The sequence below is a fragment of the Coregonus lavaretus genome (assembly GCF_964263955.1).
Source record: "Coregonus lavaretus genome assembly, chromosome: 10".
NCBI classification, from domain to species: domain Eukaryota; kingdom Metazoa; phylum Chordata; class Actinopteri; order Salmoniformes; family Salmonidae; genus Coregonus; species Coregonus lavaretus.
In genome coordinates, this window is record NC_139997.1 from 45,516,510 (window position 1) to 45,539,959 (window position 23,450).

The following is a 23,450-nucleotide window of genomic DNA, read 5'->3' on the forward strand; positions in this document are numbered from 1 at the left end:
AGACTGACCAGGTGAATCCAGGTGAAAGCTATGATCCCTTATTGATGTCACTGGTTAAATCCACTTCAATCAGTGTAGATGAAGGGGAGGAGACAGGTTAAAGAAGGATTTTTAAGCCTTGAGACAATTGAGACATGGATTGAGTATGTGTGCCATTCAGAGGGTGAATGGGCAAGACAAAAGATTGTGCCTTTGAACAGGGTATGGTAGTAGGTGCCAGGCGCACCGGTTTGAGTGTTAACTCCAACGCTGCAGGGTTTTTTCACGCTCAACCGTTTGCTGTGTGTATGAAGAATGGTCCACCACCCAAAGGACAACCAGCCAACTTGACACAACTGTGGGAAGCATTGGAGTCAACGTGGGCCAGCATCCCTGTGGAACGCTTTCGACACCTTGTAGAGTCCATGCCCCGTCGAATTGAGGCTGTTCTGAGGGCAAAGGGGGGGGTGCAACTCAATATTAGGAAGGTGTTCTTAATGTTTTGTACACTCAGTCTATAATAGGAATAGGAATTCTTTAGTTACTTTTCTTTCTTCCAGCCAACATGCTGCTAATATGTCTCAGGCATGTCTCCAGGACACCTCTAGCACACCTGGCAAATGTATCCCTTCTCCTTCAAACCTGCTCCCTCTGCTCTGACACTGTCTGGAGTTTAGACACATGGAACCTGTCTGGAGGAGAGACACTGGAAACACAGTCAGCTTCAGGGGGTGGATGGAGGCTCAGAGGGTTGGGGGCACGGTGGAGAACAGCTGGGCCTGATCATCAGCCAGGTCTGAGAGGTCTTCTGTGGAGAAAGTGAGGCCTCCCAACTTGGCCAGGGAGCTAGAGCGTTTGAGCAGGGAGGGGACGGTCAGGCCGGCCAGCCTCATGCGGGTCTCTATCTCCTGGGTGCGCGGCCTGACCAGGTCTGGGTGTCCCCCGCGGTTGCTGTGGAGGCTGTCGCTGCTGGAGCTCCGGGTGAGGGTGGAGCCGTGGGGGGAGGACACAGGGGTCCAAGTCTGGGTGGACCACTGGGGGTACGACACTGGGGTGGTGTTCATCTGGGGGTCTGCGACTGTGACTGCACAGCTGGTAGAGGGGATGGGGGTTTTAGAATGCACCCTTACATCCCCCTCCATCTCCATCTCCTCTACCGCCAAGCTCAGGTCTATCTGGTCAGACAGCCCAGCCCCTGAGAGTGGACCTTCCATGGCCAGGCCTAAGAGCCTCTCCAGCTGCTCTGCTCTCTGCCTCACCCGCCCCAGCTCCAGCCCTGTCCTCTGTAGCTGGGCCAGGGCCTCCTGCTGTGTCTCCACTCCACCACCAGGAGGCTCCATCTCCACCCCAGCAGACTGCAACTCCACACCAGGAGGCTGACCCGCTGGCCTCTCCCCCTCCAAGCTGAGCTTCATAAACGTGAGCTCTGTGATGGCTCCTGTCCCCGCCTCCCTGCCTGGCTTTGGCTCCTGCTCTTCCTCTTCTTCCTCCTGCAGCTCGTCCATGTCCTCAGTCTCCAGGGAGCAGTGTCTGTCTCGGGGAAGCTCCTCGCAGCTCATGGGCGACACCAGCCGCTGGCGGTAGGCCTCCAGGCGGGCAATGGTGGCAGGGAGGGCACAGGGGGAGTGGGGGGTGGGGGTGTTGGCGAAGTGGGTGCCAGGGGGGTCTATGGAGATGGTGGGGACCACCCCGCAGTGGCGTGTGGGGTTAAGGCGGTGGGTGCGTCCTCCTGCCGGGCGCTCACAGCGCCGCCCTGGTGGCAGACGCAGGCAGTCTTTACACGACTGGTAGGAGGGCTTCACTTTGTAAGGGTTTCCTGTGCTAGCACTGTCCTAAACAGAAGAAATAGAGAGCGAGTGGGAATGCATGGTCAGGCACAGACAGAGTGACAGGTTAATGGACCAAGGACATTACCTGATTAAGGTCTCGAAGCTAATAAAACACAGATTATGACACCTATAAGATGATGATCCCTGAAATGAAATGGGATCAAATAATGACAGAAACACTACACTTACAGCATTACAATTATAGGCTTAATATCTTGACCCTAACCCCAAGCCAGTTCAAGTTAAAAGTAACCGAACTGTTACATCAAAATTCTTATATATACAGGTAGCTAATTACTGTCCCACTCACGTCGAAGGCAGCGGGGCAGCTGCGCTTGGCAGCCAGACGGTTACTGTTGTTGGCGTTCTCGTTGTTGAAGCGGTTCACGTTGGCCTGATCCTTCCGCTCCTCGTCCTCCGTCGCTCCCTCTCCTCCTGCAGGAGTCCGGGCCAGGGCGGCCATCTCCGCCTCCTCCTTCTGCACCTCCTCCTCGTCCTCCTCCTCCACCGTGCTGAACTCCAGACGTAGCCTCATGTCCTCCAGGGGCTCCAGGCGGCCCCCACAGGTCTGGGCGGCGGTGCCCTCCCCAGGCAGAGCCAGCTGGGCCATGGGGAAGCCCTCGTCCTCCAGAAGGGCGTCCCTCTCCACATCCTCGATCTCGATGAACACCCTTTCCATGCCCAGCAGGGGAGGGCCGCGCACTGGGGTGGAGGGTTCGCTGTCCAGGGCCGTGTCCGACAGCCGTCTGAAGTAGTAGTTGTAGTTGAGAGGGTCCAGGGCGTCCACCTCCAGGCCCATGCCCTGGCAGGGCGAGGCGCCGCAGCCCTCTCCCCCCCAGGCCTCATCCTCCACGGGGGTCTCCTCTCCACCACAACACTGGCCAGACGCCTCATCTGGGTTGTCCTCCCCTCCCTCGGGCCTCCACAGCTTGTTGTGACGCTGTTTACTGAGGCACAAAGTGATTGGGTTAGAATAACCATATTATGTACAGAGTACATGTTAAAAAAATAATATTTTACCTTTATTTAACTAGGCAAGTCAGTTAAGAACAAATTCTTATTTACAATGACAGCCTACAACGCTGGGCCAATTGTGCACTGCCCTATGGGACTACCAATCATGGCTGGATGTGATACAGCCTGGAATCGAACCAGGGGGTCTGTAGTGACGCCTCAAGCACTGAGATGCAGTGCCTTAGACCGCTGCGCCACTCGGAAGCTTTATACAGACATACAGTGAGGGAAAAAAGTATTTGATCCCCTGCTGATTTTGTACGTTTGCCCACTGACAAAGAAATGATCAGTCTATAATTTTAATGGTAGGTTTATTTGAACAGTGAGAGACAGAATAACAACAAAAATCCAGGAAAACGCATGTCAAAAATGATTTGCATTTTAATGAGGGAAATAAGTATTTGATCCCCTCTCAATCAAAAAGATTTCTGGCTCCCAGGTGTCTTTTATACAGGTAACGAGCTGAGATTAGGAGCACACTCTTAAAGGGAGTGCTCCTAATCTCAGCTTGTTACCTGTATAAAAGACACCTGTCCACAGAAGCAATCAATCAATCAGATTCCAAACTCTCCACCATGGCCAAGACCAAAGAGCTCTCCAAGGATGTCAGGGACAAGATTGTAGACCTACACAAGGCTGGAATGGGCTACAAGACCATCGCCAAGCAGCTTGGTGAGAAGGTGACAACAGTTGGTGCGATTATTCGCAAATGGAAGAAACACAAAAGAACTGTCAATCTCCCTCGGCCTGGGGCTCCATGCAAGATCTCACCACGTGGAGTTGCAATGATCATGGAATGGTGAGGAATCAGCCCAGAACTACACAGGAGGATCTTGTCAATGATCTCAAGGCAGCTGGGACCATAGTCACCAAGAAAACAATTGGTAACACACTACGCCGTGAAGGACTGAAATCCTGCAGCGCCCGCAAGGTCCCCCTGCTCAAGAAAGCACATATACATGCCAGTCTGAAGTTTGCCAATGAATATCTGAATGATTCAGAGGAGAACTGGGTGAAAGTGTTGTGGTCAGATGAGACCAAAATGGAGCTCTTTGGCATCAACTCAACTCGCCGTGTTTGGAGGAGGAGGAATGCTGCCTATGACCCCAAGAACACCATCAAACATGGAGGTGGAAACATTATGCTTTGGGGGTCTTTTTCTGCTAAGGGGATAGGACAACTTCACCGCATCAAAGGGACGATGGACGGGGCCATGTACCGTCAAATCTTGGGTGAGATCCTCCTTCCCTCAGCCAGGGCATTGAAAATGGGTCGTGGATGGGTATTCCAGCATGACAATGACCCAAAACACACGGCCAAGGCAACAAAGGAGTGGCTCAATAAGAAGCACATTATGGTCCTGGAGTGGCCTAGCCAGTCTCCAGACCTTAATCCCATAGAAAATCTGTGGAGGGAGCTGAAGGTTCGAGTTGCCAAACGTCAGCCTCGAAACCTTAATGACTTGGAGAAGATCTGCAAAGAGGAGTGGGACAAAATCCCTCCTGAGATGTGTGCAAACCTGGTGGCCAACTACAAGAAACGTCTGACCTCTGTGATTGCCAACAAGGGTTTTGCCACCAAGTACTAAGTCATGTTTTGCACAGTGGTCAAATACTTATTTCCCTCATTAAAATGCAAATCAATTTATAACATTTTTGACATGCGTTTTTCTGGATTTTGTTGTTGTTATTCTGTCTCTCACTGTTCAAATAAACCTACCATAAAAATTATAGACTGATCATGTCTTTGTCAGTGGGCAAACGTACAAAATCAGCAGGGGATCAAATACTTTTTTCCCCTCACTGTACTTAACGAGATACTTAGCCACTAATAAGCCTTTTTAAGGATAATTCAGTCACACTGATCTGCAGTCTCTCTACCAACCTAATAATACGCTAATAACCTTAGACTGCTTACCTTTGCTGACCCCCTCTAGACAGCTACTGTGGTGAATTAACTGTCACATTTGACCTGACCTCTAGGCAGCGAGTTAGGTTGAGCATAATGAAGTTAAATACCTCAGGGTCCTTGCTACCCTTGGGATGTCCCAACTCTGATGCTACCCCATTGAAGTTGAAATTAAGGTTAGGTAAGGATTATGGTTAGGGTAAGGGTAGTGGTTTAGGGTAAGGGTAGTGGTTTAGGGTAGGGACGTCCCAAGGATAGCACTAACCAATACCTCATGACTGCAGTGGAGTGAGAATGAATGGCAGAAACTCCTCGTGTAGCATAGTTGGTTATATACTGGAACAAACCTGCATATACCAGTATAGTACCCCAGTATACCCTGACGGACTCACCTAGCGTCCAGGATGCCCTCGTACTCGGCCAGCTGCCTCATAAAGCCAGCATTGGGCCGAGCGATGCTCCTCTTCTGCTTCACAAAGTTGTAGGCCTTCTCCAGAGTCCAGCCATACTCCTTCATGGCATACGCTATGACCGTGGAGGCTGACCGGCTCACACCCATCTTACAGTGGACCAGACACTTAGACTGGTTCTTCCTGTGGGGCAATAATATGTTTTACATTAAAACCCTGTGCATTTAGAATAAGTATTTTCCAGAGTGACTAGGCTTTCCACATAGTTTTAGTGTATAAAATAACCCTACATTTCCTTTATTGATGTTATGCGGTAAATACTTCACATGCTGCAAGACATGTGTTTTAGTTAGCTGTTCGAGAAGTAGGGTTTAGTTTGTTTGACAAGTAGGCACTCACTTGGCTCTGACGATGAAGTTGTAGGTCTCGTTCCAGTGGGCCAGCAGGTCCGTGGCCTCCTCGTCAAACACCCGGATGTTGTGGTAGGAGAACGTGCCCTGGAAGAAGTTGTCTATTTCCCTGGTCACGTTGAGGATGTAGCCCACACTGCATCAAGAAAAAAAAAAGTTTCAAGTTTTATTAGTCGTATGTACAGGATACACATGGTATACACTGTCCAACAAAAAGTGCTAACTTGCAGGTTCCTTCTCGATAATGCAACAACAAAAACAAATAATGTGGATGTGTGTACACTTAGTGTACAAAACATTAAGGACACCTTCCTAATATTGAGTTGCATCCCCCTCCCCCATTTTGCCCTCAGAACATCCTCAATTCGTCGGGGCATGGATTCTACAAGGTGTCGAAAGCGTTCCACAGGGATGCTGGCCCATGTTGACTCCAATGCTTCCCACAGTTGTCTCAAGTGACTGGATGTATTTTGGGTGGTGGACCATATTTATTTTTTTAATTAAATGTTTATAGGGGGTATATCAGCTTTAATACTTCAGATAGCTTGTAGCTTCCATCAATGTAATTGTCTGCATCATTTCCAATCCCCAATATATGGTGGACCATTCTTGATACACACGGGAAACTGTTGAGTGTGAAAAACCCAGCAGCGCTGCAGTTCTTGACACAAACCGGTGCGCCTGGCATCTACTACCATACCCTGTTTAAAGGCACTTAAATCTTTTGTCTTGCCCATTCATCCTCTGAATGGAACACATACACAATCCATATGTCAGTTGCCTCAAGGCTTGAAAATCCTTCTTTAACTTGTCTCCTCTCCTTCATCTACACTGATTGAAGTGGATTTAACAGGTGACATCAATAATGGATCATAGCTTTCACCTGGATTCACCTGGTCAGTCTATGTCATAGAAAGAGCAGGTGTTCTTAATGTTTTGTACACTCAGTGTATATCTGTGTGTGTGGGTATGTGAGTGCATGTATACTAAGGTGCAGAGAATCAGTGCCAGTGATCAGTCCAGATCAAGTGTTCGGCAGTCTGATGGTATCAGACCTCATGCTCCGATACTGTCTGCCCGACGATAAGGGAGTGAACAGCTCGTGGCTGGGGTGTGTGGTGTCCTTGACGATGCTGCTGGCCTTCCTCAGGCACTGTTTCAAGTAAATATCCTGGATGGGTGGGAACACGGTCCCAGTGATGTACTGGGCCCTCTTCACCACCTGCTGGAGGGCCTTGCCGTAGTGAACGGAGCAATTCCCGTACCAGGCCGCGATGCAACTGGTCAGGACGCTCTCGATGGTGCAGTGGAAGTATTTGGAGAGGACCTGGTGTGGCATGCTGAATTTCTTCAGCTGCCTTAGGAAGTAGAGGCACTGTTGTGCCCTCTTGACAAGAGTGGTGGCGTTGCAGTGGGGCAGCATCTCATTCAGTGGTGCTATCAGTGTTCCTTCAACAGACCTTTCTGTATTGGTAGGTCTTTTGAAGGAAAGATGCAACAATGACCTGACATACACTACCAGTCAAAAGTTTGGACACACCTACTCATTCAAGGGTTTTTCTTTATTTTTACTATTTTCTACATTGTAGAATAATAGTGAAGACATCAAAACTATGAAATAACACATATGGAATCATGTAGTAACCCAAAAAGTGTTAAACAAATCAAAATATATTTTATATTTGAGATTCTTCAAAAAGCCACCCTTTGCCTTGATGACAGCTTTGCACACTCTTGGCATTCTCTCAACCAGCTTCACCTGGAATGCTTTCCAACAGTCTTGAAGGAGTTCCCACATATGCTTGACACTTGTTGGCTGCTTTTCCTTCACCTCTGCCTTCCGACTCATCCCAAACCATTTCCATTGGGTTGAGGTCGGGGGATTGTGGAGGCCAGGTCATCTGAAGCAGCACTCCATCACTCTCCTTCTTGGTCAAATAGCCCTTACACAGCCTGTAGGTGTGTTTTGGATCATTGTCCTGTTGAAAAACAAATGATAGTCCCACTAAGCGCAAACCAGATGGGATGGCATATCGCTGCAGAATGCTGTGGTAGCCATGCTGGTTAAGTGTACCTTGAATTCTAAATAAATTACAGACAGTATCACCAGCAAAGCACCCCTACACCATAACACCTCCTCCTCCATGCTTCATGGTGGGAACCACACATGCGGAGATCATCCGTTCACCTACTCTGTGTCTCACAAAGACACGGCGGTTGGAACCAAAAATCTCAAATTTGGACTCATCAGACCAAATGACAGATTTCCACCAGTCTAATGTCCATTGCTCGTGTTTCTTGGCCCAAGCAAGTCTCTTCTTCTTATTGGTGTCCTTTAGTAGTGGTTTCTTTGCAGCAATTTGACCATGAAGGCCTGATTCACACAGTCTCCTCTGAACAGTTGATGTTGAGATGTGTCTGTTACTAGAACTCTGTGAAGCATTTATTTGGGCTGCAATCTGAGGTGCAGTTAACTCTAATGAACTTATCCTCTGCAGCAGAGGTAACTCTGGGCCTTCCTTTCCTGTGGCGGTCCTCATGAGAGCCAGTTTCATCATAGCGCTTGATGGTTTTTGCGACTGCACTTGAAGAAACGTTCAAAGTTCTTGACATTTTCCGTATTGACTGACCTTCATGTCTCAAAGTAATGATGGACTGTCGTTTCTCTTTGCTTATTTGAGCTGTTCTTGCCATAATATGGACTTGGTCTTTTACCAAATAGGGATGTCTTCTGTATACTACCCCTACCTTGTCACAACACAACTGATTGGCTCAAAAGCATTAAGAAGGAAATAAATTCCACAAGGCACACCTGTTAATTGAAATGCATTCCAGGTGACTACCTCATGAAGCTGGTTGAGAGAATGCCAAGAGTGTGCAAAGCTGTCATCAAGGCAAAAGGTGGCTACTTTGAAGAATCTCAAATATAAAATATATTTTGATTTGTTTAACACTTTTTTGGTTACTACATGATTCCATGTGTTATTTCATAGTTTTGATGTCTTCACTATTATTCTATAATGTAGAAAATAGTACAAATTAAGAAAAACCCTGGAATGAGTAAGTGTCCAAAGTTTTGACCGATACTGTACATTATTGTCCTTGGCATGGGAATACAGAATAATACAACACTATGTCCGTGAGCCAGGGCTGGTGGTTAGGGAGCAGTGGTGGTTAGGGAGCAGTTCTAGAGACATAGCTTTAGTGTTTGTGAGACTCCCACTCACCCACAGTCCCGTAGTTCCTCTAGATTGGAGGCATTCCACTCCGAGCCCTAGAGAAGACACAAACACAGAGGAATGAATATCAAGACAACTTACTCCATCAGGTTACAAAGGTCAAACTAACTAACTACACCAGGGTTACAGTAATAGAGTTGTGGCAGTAGTTCAGAGGTTAGCGAGGAGGACTGTAGTTACTAGTTAGTGTTAGGGATACAAAGAGACAATTAGGATGTAAAGTTAGGGAAAAGTTCTCACCAGGTAGAGGTGGTCAAAGATGAGAGTGGCTTTGTCCATCTGACCCAGGATCAGCAGCATCTCGTTGTCAAGGAACTCTTTGTACTCCTTCAGGTTACAGCTCATTTGCTGCTCTAGCTCCACACGGATCTGAGAGGGGGGGATATAACCGGTATTAGGCTGCACTATGGGACTTATACCATGCAGAATTAGTTGTCACAACAAACCGATCTGTGTGCCCCTACAAAGCCTGGTGAGTGGAGACACATACCTCCTTGGAAGTGACATTCTCCAGGTCACGGAACATCATGATGCTGCGTAGTTTAGCTTTGATTGCACACTCTGTTCTCTCTCTCTCCGTTGGCCTGAACAACACAACATAAGTCAATATATACATTCAATTATGAATGTAACCAACACATTTATCACTTTTGATTTAAACAAAAAAGGCCCGGTTAACACCCTGATGAATCTGATGGACAGATTACCAATCTCAGAAGGTAGTGCAACTGTAAATTGAAATGAATCATAGGAAAAACAATTTAACTGAATCTTACGAAACCAGATGATTCAGGTCTTACCGTTCGACGAACATGGCAGGTGAGTCGGGCCGCATGGTCTCCAGGTCAGTCATAGCGTTCCACTCGTTGATGCAGCTCTGCTCAGAGGTGATACAGCTCTCATAGAAGCCCATCCAGGTGAGGGCCATGCCCCCGGGGAAGTAGTTGTGCCTGCGAGACACCTCACTTGCCTTATGGAGGATCTGCAGGGCAGACCTGAAGACACACAGGTAGAAGAAGCTCTCAGTCATAATACAGGTTCACAACAGCAACTATTCAGAAGCTGTTACACTTATCTGATTATACAGAGAGTCAGTCTTTTGATAATAGATTTTTTAATGACGGCAGGAAATTCAGAGCACATTTAAAGGCCTGTCAAACCCAGAGAAAATTATGAGTCTGCTGAGAATGAAAAGAAAAGTGCATGCACATTGTAATGGTACTGACATCTATTGACCAGTAGATGGTGCATGGACTCAACACTGTCAATAGGTTTTCAGTATCAAAGCGTTACCAGCCTGAATAATGAATCTACTGGTTAATGGTTTTCCGCTCATTGATAGTTGATATTAAAATGGAACCAACGTGGTAGAATACTGTCACTATATGGTTTCAGGGAATATAAGGTCACCAGACAATTATATTTTGAAGTACCCAAACACAGTATCAAATCAAAAAACCAGACACTTACCACATGGCCTGCACAGAAACAGGCTTGAAGACATGCGATCGTCCTCCTGTGGTCACACTAAATCCTCTGAGGAGAGAGAAGATGGGAGGATAAAGGATTAGGTTCATGGATAGAGAGAGAAAGAGAGAAAGAGCGAGAGAGAGAGGTCTGGGAGCACAAATAGGGGCTGAATTACAAGGGTTTAGGGGACTATTCAGGACACAACCCAATGGAACATTCCTCCAGCACAGAGCGGGATGACTAACAGCTCAGCAAGAACTCGTCTGCCACATGGAGGGATGAAAATGCCTGTAGTTGACTGGACTGCCCACTGGAGGGCAGAGCAACTCATTCGGCGTCACTTACAGGGCTGGGCTGTTTGAACGGGCTAAACGATCAGAGATACTTCATGGTCGACTGTATGACTGAATGCAGCTTGATGTCTGTGTGATGTACTGTGACACATACCGTACCTTTGTGTAAAGTTTCATGTATATTTACACTACCAGTCAAAAGTTTGGACACACCTACTCATTCAAGGGTTTCTTTATTTTTACTATTTTCTACATTGTAGAATAACAGTGAAGACATCAAAACTATGAAATAACACATATGGAATCATGTACAGTGAGGGAAAAAAGTATTTGATCCCCTGCTGATTTTGTACGTTTGCCCACTGACAAAGAAATGATCAGTCTATCATTTTAATGGTAGGTTTATTTGAACAGTGAGAGACAGAATAACAACAAAAATCCAGGAAAACGCATGTCAAAAATGTTAGAAATTGATTTGCATTTTAATGAGGGAAATAAGTATTTGACCCCCTCTCAATCAGAAAGATTTCTGGCTCCCAGGTGTCTTTTATACAGGTAACGAGCTGAGATTAGGAGCACACTCTTAAAGGGAGTGCTCCTAATCTCAGCTTGTTACCTGTATAAAAGACACCTGTCCACAGAAGCAATCAGATTCCAAACTCTCCACCATGGCCAAGACCAAAGAGCTCTACAAGGATGTCAGGGACAAGATTGTAGACCTACACAAGGCTGGAATGGGCTACAAGACCATCGCCAAGCAGCTTGGAGAGAAGGTGACAACAGTTGGTGCGATTATTCGCAAATGGAAGCAACACAAAATAACTGTCAATCTCCCTCGGCCTGGGGCTCCATGCAAGTTCTCACCTCGTGGAGTTGCAATGATCATGAGAATGGTGAGGAATCAGCCCAGAACTACACGGGAGGATCTTGTCAATGATCTCAAGGCAGCTGGGACCATAGTCACCAAGAAAACAATTGGTAACATACTACGCCGTGAAACTCTGAAATCCTGCAGTGCCCGCAAGGTCCCCCTGCGCAAGAAAGCACATATACAGGCCCGTCTGAAGTTTGCCAATGAACATCTGAATGATTCAGAGGAGAACTGGGTAAAAGTGTTGTGGTCAGATGAGACCAAAATCGAGCTCTTTGGCAACAACTCAACTCGCTGTGTTTGGAGGAGGAGGAATGCTGCCTATGACCCCAAGAACACCATCCCCACCGTCAAACATGGAGGTGGAAACATTATGCTTTGGGGGTGTTTTTCTGCTAACGGGACAGGACAACTTCACCGCATCAAAGGGACGATGGACGGGGCCATGTACCGTGAAATCTTGGGTGAGAACCTCCTTCCCTCAGCCAGGGCATTGAAAATGGGTCGTGGATGGGTATTCCAGCATGACAATGACCCAAAACACACGGCCAAGGCAACAAAGGAGTGGCTCAAGAAGAAGCACATTGAGGTCCTGGAGTGGCCTACCCAGTCTCCAGACCTTAATCCCATAGAAAATCTGTGGAGGGAGCTGAAGGTTCGAGTTGCCAAACATCAGCCTCAAAACCTTAATGACTTGGAGAAGATCTGCAAAGAGGAGTATGACAAAATCCCTCCTGAGATGTGTGCAAACCTGGTGGCCAACTACAAGAAACGTCTGACCTCTGTGATTGCCCACAAGGGTTTGCCACCAAGTACTATGTCATGTTTTGCAGAGGGGTCAAATACTTATTTCCCTCATTAAAATGCAAATCAATTTATAACATTTTTGACATGAGTTTTTCTGGATTTTTTTGTTGTTATTCTGTCTCTCACTGTTCAAATAAACCTACCATTCAAATTATAGACTGATCATTTCTTTGTCAGTGGGCAAACGTACAAAATCAGCAGGGGATCAAATACTTTTTTCCCTCACTGTAGTAACCCAAAAAGTGTTAAACAAATCAAGATATATTTTATATTTGAGATTCTTCAAAGTAGCCACCCTTTGCCTTGACAACTTTGCACACTCTTGGCATAATCTCAACCAGCTTCATGACAAGGTAGGGGTGGTATACAGAAGATTTACCAAATAGGGCTATCTTCTGTATACCACCCCTACCTTGTCACAACACAACTGATTGGCTCAAACGCATTAAGAAGGAAAGAAATTCCACAAATTAACTTTTAACAAAGCACACCTGTTAATTGAAATGCATTACAGGTTTCCATAGTTTTGATGTCTTCACTATTATTCTACAATGTAGAACATTTTAAAAATAAAGAAAAACCCTGGAATGAGTAGGTGTGGCCAAACTTTTGACTGGTACTGTATGTGAGGGTATACACTGAGTATACCAAACATTAGGAACGCCTTCCTAATGCTGAGTTGCAGCCCCCCACTTTTGTCCTCAGAACAGTCTCAATTCGTTGGGGCATGGACTCTACAAGGTGTCGAAAGCGTTCCACAGGGATCCTAGCCCATGTTGACTCCAATGCTTCCCACAGTTGTGTCAAGTTGGCTGGATGTCCTTTGGGTGGTGGACCATTCTTCACACACATGGGAAACTGTTGAGCGTGAAAAACCCTGCAGCGTTGCAGTTCTTGACACAAACCGGTGTGCCTGGCTCCTACTACCATACCCCGTTCAAAGGCACTTCCATTTTTTGTCTTGCCCATTCACTCTCTGAATGGCACACATACACAATCCATGTCTCAGTTGCCTCAAGGCTTAAAAATCCTTCTTTAACCGGTCTCCTTCCCTTCATCTACACTGATTGAAGTGGATTTAACCAGTGACATCAATAAGGGATCATAGCTTTCACCTGGATTCACCTGGTCAGTCTGTCATGGAAATAGCTTAATGTTTTGTACACTCAGTATGTAGAAGAAGAAGAGTAGCACTTACCCATCTCCATCTAAATGGATCTTCGTATCACTCCATAGTGGTAGCACCATCCCGATAGAGCAGCTTTTACTAGGAATAATGCAACGGAATAGATTATTACCCTACGATAACAACAAACCACATTGTATTGTATTACTGCTGGCTAAGGAGGAAAGACGGGTACCTGTCCTTATCGGTGAAGTCCATCCCTAGCAGGATATTCTCCTCTGTGTCCTGGCGACCGCTGGTGTAGACCACAACCATGTACCGTACACGGTCAGACCAACCACTCTCTAACCGTACAGCCTGGGGAACAGCAGGAGGAATAGGTTACACTGTGTAGCATCTGTGTCAATCAAAATGGATGGTATGTACATCTTAGATGTACCTTATGGGGATTTGACTCACCAGTTTAATGCGGTCCTCAGAGCGGATGGTGTTAATCATGACCTGCAGGTGTCGAGGTAAGTCACCTGGGAGAGAAGAGAACCGCATACCATAATCCAGATCAAGCAAACCTATCTACCTAATCAGACATACTGTATAACTGTGTCCAGCTCGGCTATCCAGGCCCCTACTTAGACTGGTACCTCTGATTAGGCCCACCTGCAGGGTGATCCAATACCCGTCACAACAACACGTCTGTACTGAAGTTACACATGGCAGAGCAGAGCCTGAACATCTCATGACAAGACATGAAAATAAATGGGAATGGTGTACCAGAACATCTAATCTCAAGGACAACTCTCGGCTAAACCGATACAAACATGCAGAAACAGTCTGTCATTTGCGTAAACACACAGATAAATACATGCCAGGTTTATCAGAGCTAAACATTGACTTGAACGTCTGGTGATGATCTTGTGATTAACCTGCATATCATAGGGGAGGAGAGGGGAGGGGTGTGTTTGGACTCCAAATGAGGTGATAGCATTCCCCCATCTAACTAATCTCAACAACAACCCTGTTATGAGACATGCTGCATCACACACAGGTACACACCCATAGGCCTACCCGTACGTATACACACCACTGTGGTAACATCAGATGCGTTGCAGGCTGGTTTGTCCAGCTTGATGAGTTTATGTAACATCTTGATGGGAAAATCAAACAAGCAGGATCTACAAAGCCCCTTTTTGTGTGGTTTGTCTTCTCCCTTTCTTTGTGTGACATCACCGGGTTACTAGGAAGGCTCTAGGGTCACACTTGGACCTACTTTGACAACCATATCAAAGCTAAAAGCAGACAAGTACCTGCCTCGAGGGCAGTCAAAGGCCAGGTAATCCTTCAGTGAATATGGGTTGAATACAGGCTCAACCACAAAGGCCAAGCCAACCTCAGCAAATATTACCTTGTCTTTGCATAGAACTTTAGCAGTGGCATTGTCACGGTTCACTGAACAATGGGTCCAGTGCGTGTTTGTTGCGTGCCAGTGTATTTACCTGTGTGTTTGTGGTGTGTAGGGGTCTTGGGTCCCTGTGCATTGGTGCCCTGCTGCAGGAAGAGGGCAGCTCCTTTGACCATGAAGAAGCTCTCGCTGAGGCTGAAACATAGACAGACAGACAGACAGGGAAATAGGGTTTCTAGTGGTTTGATGTTGTAGCACACAGAAGGGGAAGCATTCATTAGAGAAGTGAAAGAAAGAGTACATACTGTACTGAAAATAGGCAACAGATCATCAGCATATCTGAATAGCGTGTTGGACAAATCATTGTACTGCTTCAACAGTTTAAGCACGGTCTGTGGCACACTGCACACTGCACTCCACAGTACCTATAGTAAGTAGTATGGCGTTCTACTCTAGACCAGAGAGGACATTTGAAATAGTCACTCCTTTCTACACCTGCCTGGTGTCTCTTCCCTGTTTAGTTGTGCTCCATTTAAGTAGATCTACAGATGAACAGTATGTCTGTTGTCACAAAACTACCCAGCCATAGCCTACTTTCCTTTCCATGATGTCTTTGACAGACTATGCAATCACCGGTGCGTTCACTTCAGGGAGGCAAAACATCCATTGAAAATGATCAGGTGGAATGTGGATGCCCTGCTGCAGACTCTCCTAAGGCTGATGTGGTTCAATTAACTGTCCAACCCACAGTAATCTTCTCACTTGTCAATGAGTGAGGCTATTTTTCTCCAGGAATGGAGACAAATGACCTGGAGATGTAGAATGCACAGAGGGTAGAATCAGAGAGCAGAGCTACAGTGGGAAGAAGAGGCAGGGTGGGATGGCTGTTAATTGCTTTTCCAAGGTTCAGTGACTAGAAGGAAAGGATGTTCCTGAACTCATCAGTAAGTAAATGTGAGCAGACCTTTCCTTTATGAAATATTTCCCTCAGATAATGAACTGACAGAACGTGGTTAGGTCTCCTGACCTTAATGAACTGACAGAACGTAGTTAGGTCTCCTCACCTATCGGTGGGCAGATAATTGTGCCCACCACTGAAATATTTCCTTTGCCTTTCCCTCTTCAGCCAGCACCATCCATCTCTCCCTTCTCTTGCCAGGGATGGGCTCTCCTGACTGCCCTAACCCATGTGCTGGAGGCACTGACCACCCCCGGATAAAAGCTAGGTTTTCCTTGGACTAAGCAATGTCCAGGAAGAACAGAGCTAGGCGTCTGCTGGACAGAACACTGACCAGGAGAAAGAGAGCCAGGTGTTCGCTGGCCACAACATTGACCAGGAGGAACAGAGCTGGGCGTTTGCTGGCCACAACATTGACCAGGAGGAACAGAGCTGGGCGTTTGCTGGCCACAACATTGACCAGGAGGAACAGAGCTGGGCTTTGTTAACAGGCAGCCTGCCTGCTCGCTCTGCCACCACAAACAAAGCCTGGTATGACAGAGTGGGTCCGTCACAAGACCTTTTGTTTCTGCCCCGCTGTTATCATTACGTAGCATTGTTCATTTTCAGAATGTCCTGAAAAGATGAGGAGGAGGATGATGATGATGAGGGTGGCCTCAGTCAAGAGGTCAGAGTTGGGTGGGGTACCATATAAAAATCAGTTGGTTACATAATAGCTCATCTTCAAAATGGCTGATGTACTGTAAATGGGATGTACTGAATATCAATCACAGATGGATGTATAGACCTAAAGAGAGAGGTTTATTGAAAAGGCTCCAGCTACTGTTGATCCGTCCATTACACTATTACTGAGAACAATCAGAGCCTGTCCCTATGTTTCTAAGGCTGCGTTTACAGACAGCCCAATTCTGATGTATTTTATTATTGACAAAACAGCTGATCTGATTGGTTAAAAGGCCAATTAGTGGAAAAAGATCAGACTTAGGCTGCCCGTGTAAACGCACCGTAAGACAGCTGTGAACTGTAGACTTCTAAAAGGAACACTCAAGAAGAAATCTAGACAGCCATTAAAACAATACCTGTAAGCAATTCTAACAGTACGATCAAATGTAAGATTAAAGTACACTTTGTATTTATGTATAAGAAAAAATAAGTTGTCAACCCTGGAAAAAAACCCACAGAGCTATAAAAATAAAATGTTACACTTTTATACCAATGACTAATACAGAAAATACTGGGTGCACACTTACAAGTTTCAACCATTCAAACCATCTTCGCCATTGTGCTACCTCTTATCAAGGTAATAATGCCAGTGAGAGATACACTCAGGATTGCTTCTCCTTGAGTGAGTGGAGGACTTACATTCGGCAGATCTCTCTCTGAGTCAGGACTGCGTTCTCCACAAAGTGAGGCAGCATGGTAAGCACGGCTTCCTGTGAAGGCTCCACCACAAGATGCATCCTGATGCTGTTACTGGATCTCTCCCTCAGTAGCTCTCTGGTGTCTACTGGCTTCTTCACAACATCTCCTCCACCCTTATAGCTTCATAGTACATCCACGTGCAAAAAATACATTCACAAGAATTGTGCCTCAAAAACAAATTTGGTTTCCAAAGCATAATAACCGATATTGCCCTGGGTTTCTTTTTTCCCTGTAAAAAGGTGCAGAAGGGTTCAACTAGTCTGATGATGTATCCTGTCTTGGTCTGGTGCGTCCGTCTCTCCCTCCTGCCCGTCTGGGTTGTGAGGATCAGACTTCAGACTTCTGCTGTGTCTGTTCAGCTCTGCTTCCTGCCTCAACCCCCGACCATTAGCAGCAGCTTATCTCCTCCTCACAGTGCGCACTTGAGCAATCAGAACTCCCTCCGCAACTCCCGACACAAAACATTGGCTGGGTTGGGTGGCAGGGAATCTAGCTTGCCTCAGCTTCAGTCTACAGAGCACACATCTGTAGAGTGAGTGGAGGCTGTTTGACGTGTAAGATCCCAAAGGATCTCTGATGAGTCACTGAGCCAAAGGAAACTACACATTGAGTGGCATATTTAACTTTGTATGAACCATAACTCCTTCACAGAACACATATCCAATGCCAGTGTCAAGCAATTTACGCAAGCTGCTAGTTAGACAACACACACACACCAAGGAGATCTTCCCTTTAAAAGTGTCTGCCCGCACACACACACACACACACACACACACACACCTCCCTTTGGCTGCTGCATAACCCTGTCTGGTGCTTGGGTTTTCTGGCTGAGGCAGGCAGGGTACTGTGACAACCTAGGGCTGCTGGAGGGTAAATGTGGTTCAGGTTTCTGCCTGACTGATACAGTATGGCCCTCAGAGAGGCAGACTCGCTGACATCACTGGGTCTGAGAGAGGACAAGAGGAGCAGCTCTAATGTAGACTGGGCCACTTCAAAAACAGACTCTTCAATAATCAATGGTGTGACTATTCCGCCCTACAGCATTTCTCTGGTGACTATTTATCACTATCAAGTTAAATGTCTTTGCTTTAGCCGTTTAACTAAAAAATAGAATGCAATGATGCAAAACCACTCATATCAATCATTTGTTGTGTTTTTACCTTCTCATCCTACCTTTTTTGCAGGCAGAAGCAGCTCTGAAGCAAGATTTTACATAATCAAAATCGCTCTCTATACCACCTTTCAAACATTCCTCTATCTGCCATGTACCACCAAGAATCTAATCTACCTTATCAATGTTATAATCTCAACCCACACTGTGTGTGTCATGTCTACCAGATGGGGGAAGCTGTTGTGTAAGGCTGAGACCCCCCTGGCCCAGCCAGGTTGGACTAGAGAAATTAGTGTGCAGCCAACACTAGGCCTACTACAACAGCATGGCCAAAAAGGTATTATCAACTCTCTTTCCAAGAAACTCTGACAGAAGAAACTCTAGAACAAAACAAGCTCCGGCACAACACCATGACATCACATCCTGCTGTAGCTGAGTAGAGGATTCCACCTGTGCTATTCACTTCCAGCTCTGCAATACAGCTGGATAGTGTTTCTGGTTTGTTGGAATGTATAATGGCGGTTAATGGGAATGGTAACTGAGGGTTAGACCATTATCACTGTTATTACCCTTGACACAACTAGGCCTACATCTGGTCCCCTGATGGGGACATTCCATGTGAACTGTCATGGACTGCAATGGTGTGGGATGTTCCATCTCTTTTGCAAGCGCTCATTAATTGAATAATAGTTATACTATGCTCCTTAATGGATATAACATTAATGCAGGAATAATATATTATTCATATTTACCTACATAGGCCTACAATATGTGTAATTCAGGACCAGTGTCCATGTTATTTCTTCAGGACATTCCTGGTGGCTTCCTACTGTAAGCCAGTCCTGGAATTCCCACTGACACCAGGACCAGGGTCAGGGGTCAATGTCCATAGGCCTTGGGAAACACACAGATTTCCTGGCCAAATAAATGTATACCAACCCCTCCCCCAAATGGAGCACAACAGATCCTTAATATACATTACTGCATCCCCTAATGCATGTGCATGCACAGCTTCTCAGGGAAATATAATAGCTGACCTTCGACCCCCAATATGCAGCTGGACATAGAGCCCTATAGTCATTTAGCCAGGCACCTAGGGAGGGCAAGAATGTTTTCCATATAGATCACGTCACTGTACTTTAAGAGTGCTTTGAAAACAAACAAACTACTTTTTCTAGATTAAAATATATATGTTTTTTCGGGAGAGAATGGGGGAGGGGGAGGCTTACCTCTGATTTGCTCTCCGGTCATCATCACGCCCTAATTCCTGCAAGACAAAGACAGCGAGAAATGTTACATACACTGTAGGCCCACTAGAAACATGAACCAGAAACCCTTCCATCAAGGCTGTGCAGACAGTACAGTAGCATGGATTGCGCAACAGCAGCACATGACCCGTATGCCCTGTTATGTCCTTCCATGCTCCCCTTGCTACCATACCTCATCACAATGTCATAGTACAATGACTGAGAAGATTCCCATCGACTGGTGGAGACATCAGAGAGATTCCTTTCCTTTAGAGTTATGGCTATATAGACCATCACTAAGTGATGCTTTTGATCTGTGGACAAGTAACTAAATATAGGCTAGACATTGGGCCTTCTGTACCAGTAGCAGTGAGTGCAATGCTGTACCTCCCTGAGGACAGAGGGCAGAGTGGTTGTTGTTTGTTGCATGAAGTAAGAGACCTGTATAAAGCTCTCTCTGCGTTCCATGACAGGTTACAGTGTTGAAAAGAGCACATAGGCCTAGACTGTGCTTGATCTGTGGATCTGATGCCGAAGAGGCTATTTAATACTACAGCTCAAACTAAAATCAGTCACTTGTAGCAATTGTAATCTAGATACTTTCAGATATAAATGAGAGGTATACAGGTTTATATACAGTAGGTCACCAACTCAGTTTTAAATCATTTCTGCAGCAGTATCTTTAATGATGTAATTAGTATGACATCATTTCTGCAGCAGTCAGCCATGTGTGTGTTTGTGCGCAACTGCCTGCTTCGACAGGAATTCAAGCAATGATGGATTCATTCGCTTTTGAAAGTCATGGTCTAAACAAATGCATAATATGCTTTATTAGCAAAATCAGAGTGATGAACCACAGTATGTTTAAACTGAACTTATGGGACATGAAGAAGGAGATGCTTTACATTAGGTTTTAAACGTGCAATACACTTGCATTGTATACAGTGTATCAGTGCTCTCTACTGGCCATACCATGTCACTATCTATGATCTCATATGTTTTTAAATATAAAACTCACACCTGCCACGGCAGTATTTTGACAGTGATTTAAACCCTTGAAAGGAGCGGGTACCAACCGCAACATCCCTGACTCGCTAATGATGTCATGGCGCACATCACTAGGCAGGTAGCTGCACAATTCTGATGAATCTCACTCTATAGTATATTCCATATGCAAACTGAAGCAAGGAATTTAAACAAATGTCATTACTTAAAAATATATGCAAAGTCCTGAGATAATGCTTTAATTAAAGTACCTAGCTGTATAAACGCCTATTTGTCTTTAAACCACACAAACTGAAGGCAGAAATAAAATGCTGCCACATGCAATTAATGCATTGTTCTGGTAACTAATCCCCGGCTCAGATTTTGTTTAGAAGCTAATAACGCGGGGCTGGACTATTTCACCATTCTAAACAGATGGATTCCATAAAGTCTATTAAATGATGTCCATACAAAACAGTCTTGCCGTGTTAAATAAAAGATGTCACTAAATTGCAAAATATTATATTGACAACTGAAAGCGTACTCTGCAATGTTGGGCCTAGTGGATGAGGGACGTGAGCATCGGACGCATCCCCGGCGTTTCCTCCGCCTATGTACGGAACAACTCCCGCAGTTTCACTTACCTCCCCCGCGTTGGTGGTGGCGGTGCTGGCGGTGGATGCTGCGCTCGGGGTGGGAGAGCGCTGTAGGGTTACCAGGGCCATGGCTGGCTACTGCTACGGAGGAGGCGAGCCCTTTGAATGGGGGGAAGGAAGGCGCGTTGCTCTGGGCCGAGATTGACCCTGTACAGCACAGAAGAAAACGCTCAGGATCGCATTAAATATTTTTTGCCTCTGATTTCACCATCCTGATAAATCCATCACCGGCTTCTGCCTCGCCCATCCTTCACAGTTCGTTTTAGAATAGTCATTTGTAAATAGTTGTAAAGGCAAGTGTGCAATTGCATCCATCTGTGCCATATGCCATTTTATTGTGCAGACAAACAAAACACATCGCAGCCAGGTTGCATGCGGAGCAGAAATGACATGCGCTTCTGTTCTGACACTTTGCCGGATCTTATGATTGGCTGCTTCGGTTTGCGTGCGCGCTATCATTGGGCCAATGTCGTCAAGGTGACTCTGGCCAGACTAGACTACTACACTCACCAGAAACCAAAGGATATTTATCATGACATTTATTGATATTCATATTATTTGCACATTTTAATGAAAACTTCAAGCAAGGAACAATAGTACACAAATCTTAGAAGTCATATTGCACCTGCACAGATATGCACCCATTGTATTGCAATGATGAAAATGATGTGGAGGAATTTATTATTGCCATCTACATTCTCTTAAATTATTTAAATAATTATCGCTAAATAATTATCATTAATTAATATAAATTTGAAAGGTTTCCACTGCCTCTCAGGTCATACAATATCTATAAATACTCAATCATCAAAGTCCCGTTCAAAAATGTTGGTGTGCAAATGTAAGTGTAGTCTTGCTAATGTGCTGTAACAGAGGTCTATTCCCATCCAATAATGTCTGCGTGGCGTTCCAGTTTGTAAACTGTCCCATCTTTAATGTCCTTTTGTGTGGCATCCATGGGACATGACTTGAAAAGACTGAAGTGGGAATAATCAAGTCCCATCCATTGCTCTCAACACCTTAGCCCACCCTATTGTCCTCGTCAGCTGTTATAGGATTATCCATAGCTGGCATGTGTTGGTGAAACCTCAGAGCCACTTGACGTCTGGCTTTTGGTCATCTCCTGACCGGCTGTGATTTGACTAGTCTCCTGCAGGCCCAGCCTGTGGTCTCAATGGGCAACAGCACGGACGCTCCTGTGGCCAGCAGGCAGCAGATGCAGTACACAGACAGTGTCAGGTACACAGACTTCTTGAGCAGCGCCTGTATGGGCCAAAACAGCTGGAGGTTAGCAGTGCTGAGGAGCCCTCGGTGAGGGGGCAGGATGTCTTAGATCATTATCATTATTAAATGTGCCATAAAGGGAGTTAGGAGGGCACCCTGAGCTCTGGTGGCTGTGGAATATACCTACAGGAAGAATAGTTTCTACAAAACGTCCTCATGTCCTCAACAGCAGAAGCTGAGATGTCAAGTATCTACAGATGGAAAAATGTAAATATGCTTACCTCAGGTGTGCAGACAAAACAACTTGGAATCCCCCAGTGATGAAGGCTCTGGCGATGAAGATGAACTGTGAGAGCAACCCGTAGCGAGAGGGAGTATGAGAGATGAGATGCCAGCAGAGCAGGAATGAAGAAGGGAGTAGTCTCTACAGCCAATCAGGGACTAACTGGGTCAGTTAAGAGTTAATGCCCTTGATTACCAAGGTTCTGAAATCTGGGACATGGCCAAGGTGAAGAGAGCATTTACCTCCCAACACAAGAGTACAGGGGCAGAATGCACATCGCCATGCTTTTCTTCCTGCCAATCTGATCGATCACAAACAACATCACAAAAAGTCCTGCAGAGACAGAACAAAAAATAAACAGACAAGGCCGCACAGATACAGAATGTCCCACTCATTTTGTATATATATATTCTTTTTCGTATTGGTCCCCCGTGGGAATCAAACCCACAACCCTGGCGTTGCAAGCTCCATGCTCTACTAATTGAGCCACACTCAACATATCAGCAGAACACAAGCTTCCATTCCATTGAATTACTTTGATGAACTGTATCTACTGTAAATAAATGCATTAAATGTTGTTGGAAATTCAGCTAAGGTGGTCCCCAGTAGCTTTTTGTTATCGTCTAACGTCAAGTATTTGCATTCCAGGTCGCACTTTGGCTCAATCTTGGCACCTTGGGTGATGACTGGAGGTACAAAACATTTACATTAAGTCAAAGGTTCTAGAAAAGAAACTAGAAAAGCAGGCTTGCAGGACTGTTTTACATGTTTCATTGTTAGAGCGGTGTAGGAGTTTCTGCTTGTGACTAT

At 45.7% G+C, this 23,450-nt stretch overlaps 1 pseudogene across 1 annotated transcript; it reads right to left on the reverse strand.

Annotated features, from left to right (window-relative positions):
- Positions 1–722: 722 nt before the first annotated feature.
- Positions 723–17,287, reverse strand: LOC311136436 (protein phosphatase Slingshot homolog 1-like; annotated as a pseudogene). Its single transcript has 14 exons — positions 17,076–17,287; positions 14,850–14,950; positions 13,816–13,880; positions 13,592–13,713; positions 13,429–13,497; positions 10,260–10,325; positions 9,590–9,784; positions 9,280–9,373; positions 9,030–9,158; positions 8,778–8,824; positions 5,540–5,686; positions 5,123–5,323; positions 2,119–2,755; positions 723–1,811 (listed from the first exon to the last, which is right to left on the reverse strand). The product of its transcript is annotated as a protein phosphatase Slingshot homolog 1-like (transcript).
- Between the last annotated feature and the right edge of the window lie 6,163 nt (positions 17,288–23,450).